Genomic DNA, 6,165 nt, shown 5'->3' with positions numbered 1-6,165 from the left:
GTTTCTAATGTATAACTAACACAATGTTGCTAATAAAATGGTGTGAAAACTTTGGTTGTTGCTATTGTGACAGTATTTTCAAGCAGAACAAAAAATGGGAAATATTTTCAAATTCCTATTCACAGCTTCTCAAAAGATTCTGAATGGCAAACCTCACTCATTCATTTCAGGTGATTTAATTATTCAGATGTTTCCTTCTTGCACTTCATGTCAGTGTGTTTTTCTTCTCTCAGTTCTATCCAAAACTCGCGAAGGAGCAGTTTCCTACATCTACAGTTTGTCTCCTAGAATGACCTCCTGCAACTTCTTCAATCCAGTTTCAATGTCTCTCCTTGCCACCCTCTTTTTTGTACTTTTAAATCAACTCACCAAAAAATAATTTCTTCCTGAACCAGGAACCCCTGGTACCTCTCTAAACAGCCCACTCTCCAGCCAGTGCCTTCTTGAAACTGGTGTTCCTCAAAGCTCTATTCTTGGGCCCTTGCTTTTCTCTTTCTCTAGTCCAAAAATGTGCTATTGTAACTCACTTGGGATGAAAGCTTCAGCTAATGAATAACGCAATTTAATGTAAGTGAAGCTGCAAACAAAAACAAAAACATTGTCATATCTAAATTATAATGTGTCTTCCATAGCAACATTCTACACAAACATCCACTAGAGCAAAGCAAAGCATGGTGCATCATCCTGGATTATGTTATTTAGTGGGCTGCTAAATGTAGAATAAACATCAGCTTTATTAAATCTGTGCTTACACCACAAAACAGGAGATCCAAAGAGTTGGGCCATTTCCTGCTTGGGATCTTAGACAGTACAGGATTTATTTTGTCCAGATCACTGGATTGGAAGTGGAATTTAGACCATCAGCTTCACGGACTAAAGCAACAAACATAGTATCTTTTTTTTATCCATGATTGAAAAATGTACATCTATTGTTCCTTGAATTTATTTGGTAAATTTATCAGATGTTGGTTGCTGTTGCGATAGTATCTTTTCAGCTTTGCAACTCATAGATTGTATTACTACTGTCTGGCAATAGATGGATGGTCTGAAAGCTGGCAGGTATAAAACAGTCTGAAAAAGAAACTGGTGAACCCACAAAAATATTTTTCTTTTATATTTCAAGTCAAACATCAGATATAATTTAGATGTGAACATGAGGACACAGTAAAGCAGTGATAACCTCTGTTTGCACTCAGACTCAGTTGGCTCAGAAGTGAAGACAGCAAACATGTCTGAATGGGAGGCAAGAATGGGGTTGCTGGAGTGTGATGATAAACCAAGCTGACAGTTAGAGGCGAGGAGATGATAGCCACAATGAAAAGTCATCTATACAGGAGGGCTAAATGATGGAAATGGGAAGCTTTATTCCAACAACAAACTGAATGAGTCACAAAGCAAACCAAAAATGATCACAATAAAGAAAAAACAACTGAAAACTATTTCAGAGAGGAAATTGAGGTTGTTATTAGAAAGATGAGTCAGAGCTAATGAATGAAAAAATGGCACACACAGCACAGAACAGACAGACAGACAGACGGAGGAGGCGTGGAGGAGCTGATATCAAACCGAGGCCTCCCTGGCAAAGACATGAATAGCCATTTTGTGACAGCATTAATACAACAGCCCAGATTCAGACATAAAAACCTTTCAGATTATGATGGATTCCCTTTGATGTGGATATATTCAAACTCCCACTTATTGCTACATGAATTGGAAGTGCTGTAACAGAGAATTACCATCACACCAGCATTCCACCCACAAGACAAATGGTCTGGAGATGTACTTATTTATTCCTTTTAAAGCCACAAGAATAATGATGGGGGGCAGTGGGGCAGGGGGGAAATTCATTATTTCTCATTTCCAATTCTATAATGACATTTAAAAGGCAAATGTGGATTGTAAATATGTGGCGGGATACAGTGATGGTGTCTTTATGTCACTGCATTCAACCCTGTCCGGCAAGTTTAAAGTGGGCTCTGTCTGTGTACTTGAAGTTTCTGTTCTTTCATTTCCAAAATCTGTTTGAAAATACTGACTTGAACCATTGAACCAAGATCTGGTTGTTTATGGAACTGTCTGACACACAAGATGCCCAAAATGGGGCCCACGGGCCAAAATTGGGCCCTGCCATAAGGTTAAATAAAACATTAATAATAATAGTAATAACAGGCCTAATAATGCAAAGAATTGATTCTGTCAATAACTAATGTCCTTTTCTGTTGTAAAAAGTGGAAAACTGACACCTTACTTGGTACATTTATGCAGTATTTATGCAAAATCTATGTAATAACTTAAATGGTAGTAACTTGGGATCTTGTAGCATTTAGAATTTCTGCATTTGCTTTCATCACACCATTAGGTTTCAGTTTTGGCCCTCCTTGGGAGAAAGGTTTGGCCATCCCCTGGTCTAACAGCTTGCCTGTCTGCACTGCACTCGTATACATTACTGTGTGCAGCGAGAGGTTGGTATACATTTGCATGCATCCCTGTATTTGTTTGCATATGCGTCTGTTCTGTGTGTAAATAAGTGCTGGACCTGGCTGTGTAAATGATAAAGTATAGAGCCATAATAGTATCCAGACTAAGCTCGCAGCCTTGTAGCATAGCCATTGGAGATGTATCAATGATTTGTGACATGCTTTGAATCACCCCCACACATGGCCACACACATTCTCGCCTCCACCCTGCAGCAGTGCTATATGCTCACCCTCACACACTCATTCCATTGCATCTTGTGTGCACTCTTGTGGTTTCCCTCCTGTTTTTCTTCTTGTGCTATCTTCTCCCCATCCCTTATTGTCTTGCACTACATTACACACTCTGTGTGTGTGTGTGTGTGTGTGTGTGTGTGTGTGTGTGTGTGTGTGTGTGTGTGTGCTCTTGTATTGCTATATGTTGAGGACTAGAATATGTATTTAACCAACAGAGAGAGAGGACATTTTTGGAAAGGGAGGACATTTTAGCTGGTGCTCACATCTTCAAAGGGCTGTTTGAAGGTCAAGACTTGGTTTTAGAATCGAGGTTAGAATCAGGTTCAGATTAGGTTTAGGGTCAAGGTTTGGGTCAGGCAGTCAGTTGAGATGGTTATGTTTAGGGTGAGGGGCTAGGGAATGTATGATGTCAGTGAAAGTCCTCACAAAGCTATAAGTACAAGGATGTGTGTGTTTGTGTTTGTGTGTGTGTGTGTGCGTGTGTGTGTGTGTGTGCGTACGTGTGTGTGTGTGTGTGTGTTTGTCTTTTTTATGGTCCCTGGCCATAATTCCTCAGCAGTGGAATTTAGATGCAGTACAGCAGAGAGTGGCTGGGATTCCCATGAATTATGAACATGATAGATAGGAGGCTTTCCAACTAACATTACAGACCAAAGCTTGCTTCTCCTTCTCCACCACACCACTTATTGTTCTGCTGTTTCAGCCTCACACACCCATAGCTTCACAGATAGCATTTGGAAGGACTCATTTGTGTAAGACTCCAGTGCCCTTCTAAAACAGCCAGCTCAGTATACAGCAGTGGGGGCGGGGGACGACTCGCCAGATATACAAACTCCATACATTTTAAAGTGCAGAGATTTACCTGACAGTGATGGGCTTAACTTCCCACACAATGCTGATTATATTTAGTATTTCAGTAACTGAACCTGCTCTTGGTTGCGCCTTCAATCTTTAACTTGACGTCTACTTTATTGCTGTTTTCTGTGCAAACTCTGCCTGTCTGTCTCAAGCCTCCAGAATACAAGTAGACCCAAACTCAAAGGGGCTATCTACTGATTTGACTAAGGTCAGTTTATTTGTTGGAAGAATAATTACTCAGCCTGTGAAACAGCGGTATAATTTCCCTCACGGCTCTTGAGAAAGTGAGTTTGGCTCAAATACTTGGCATATCAACAAATGGCATGGAGAGTGAAAATTAACAGATGTCTAATGATACAGGAAATGAAGTTAGCAACCTGTAACCTGACGAAAAAAGTGAAGTCATTCGTACTGTTTTTTTAAATCTGTGAATTTTCTCTTCATACACAAAAAAGGAGACTTGAGTGGTTCATGCCGGCATTTAAAGCTGAATGGTACGACAAGTTTACACAATGCTCATTGGTGAAGGCTGCTTCAGCCTCAGTGCTCTAGTCAACAGAGGCAGCATTAACTTGAGCATCGACAGACAGTTGCTAAATTTAGTGAGGACTCTGGGTGCAATTAAACATCTAATAAGGGCGAGAAAATAGCAGATCATCAGAATTTGGTAAACATCGTAGTCCAGACCCTTGCCAGTGCTTTGATTTTGGTAGTCCTAAGACACTCTCATCACCAGTTGGTGGACATTATCCCTACCATCCGCTGAATACTGACTTATGTTTTCTTTTTCGATCTAACATTTATATTTTTGTCATTTTTAATATTTGATCATAATCATAAGAAATAATTGTATTTGTTGGCGCCTTTCTGAGCACCCAAGGACACCTCACAATAAAAGATGCAAAAAAAATTGAAAATAACAAATGAAATACAAGACAGAAAATTAAACCGGATAGGCGAGTCCAAACAGATGGGTTTTGAGCTGTGGTTTGAATTGTCCAATAGAGTCAAGTTGACGGATGTGAGGGGGGCGAGAGTTCCAGAGTCAGAGTCATAGTGGTCAGTTTGAAGGTGGGGACAGACAGAAGAGCAGCTTAGGAGGAGCATAGACCACGGGAGGGTGGGGTGTAGGGGTGGAGAAGGTCTGACGGGTATTGGGGGCCCAGGTTATGGAGAGCTTTACGTGTGAGAAGGATTTCTATAATGTGTTCTTTATTTCTTATCTCTGGGAGTGCCATCATGGTCTAGTTTTCTGCAGCAATACGGTGACTGTAAAGAATCTTGAATAGAACTGTAAACATTTATAAACTCTGAGAACCAAACATTCAGCCCAGTCACAAACAGGCACTTCTCCGTTGCACTCAAAAAAAAAGAATTAATTAATATACTGTATTTGCTATTGTGCAATAGTCTCTATTTGTAGGGAGTAGCCACCTCCTACAAATCTCTCCCCCTCTCTCACACATACGAGTCCATGCAGGAGCCATTACCGTCCAGTGTGTGTAATCTTGTGATTTCTAAAAGGAGAAAAGGCCATGGCTCCTGTCTGAATTTTTCATTTCCCACCCTTTCTGTCTCTGTATAACATCTGATAAATAAGGCATGAATCCTGAGGACATAACGCAGAATGGACTTGATTCTAAGTCCTCCACACCCCAACACTCACCCTAGACACACATTTCACCCCCCTCTCGTCTCACCCTCCATTTTTACTCTATCCTTCTTCCCACTCACCCTGTCTTTCTCTTTTAAAGGGAAAAATCTTTTATGGTGTTTCTGCTCTTTTTCTTGTCCAATTAACTGATCTGGGAAAATTCTAAATTCATATGTGGTTGAAAAGTGTGCATGTCTGTGTGTGTGTGTGTGTGTCTGTGTGTGTGTGTGTGTGTGTGTGTGTGTGTGTGTGTGTGTGTGTGTGTGTGTGTGTGTGTGTGTGTGTGTGTTAATGGCTGAACTTTTGCTTGTGATTTAGATTTGGAGCTCTCTTGACTTAGACTTAGTTTAAGAGGCTGCTGGAAGGACCAGCACACAGTCCAGATTAGCTTCATTTTAGATTAACGCATGAATATATTCCACAGTGTCACTCTCTGATTATGCAATATTCTTCTTGGTGGAGAAGTGTGTGGGTTGTTTCAGGCAGAATGGGGGGTGGGGGGGGGGTAAGCGTGAGAGATGAGATGAAGACAGAACTATAGGAGTACAGTTAAGTGATGCATTATCGCCATCTGGTGGTGAAATTAGGGACTAGGGTTGTGACTGTCGACACCATCATATCTAACCAAAGCTTTCATCGATTGATTCAATTGGAGATGAAAATCTGAACATGTAACACTTGATGACAAAACACAATAACATTGGTAATTCATTCAATGAGATATTTTTGGAAACGTAGTCATATCTTAATTAATTCCTATTAATTTATGGTGAAATGGAAATACATTTGACGGGTAATGACGATCCAAATGTTACTTGATTTTGTTTTTTTTGGGGGGGGGCTTTTTAAAAATGATTATTTTCAGGCTAGATAATAATAATTTAAATATATAAGCAAGCTGAATAAAACGACTAACGTCAGTATAACTTTTATACAGGGAGA

Source organism: Aulostomus chinensis, chromosome 19, assembly GCF_037954235.1.
Source record: "Aulostomus chinensis isolate RoL2024-O1b breed Wild chromosome 19, RoL_Achi_v1.0, whole genome shotgun sequence".
Classification (NCBI taxonomy): Eukaryota; Metazoa; Chordata; class Actinopteri; order Syngnathiformes; family Aulostomidae; genus Aulostomus; species Aulostomus chinensis.
The sequence above is the reverse complement of the archived record's forward strand: the minus strand, read 5'-3'. Positions refer to the sequence as shown.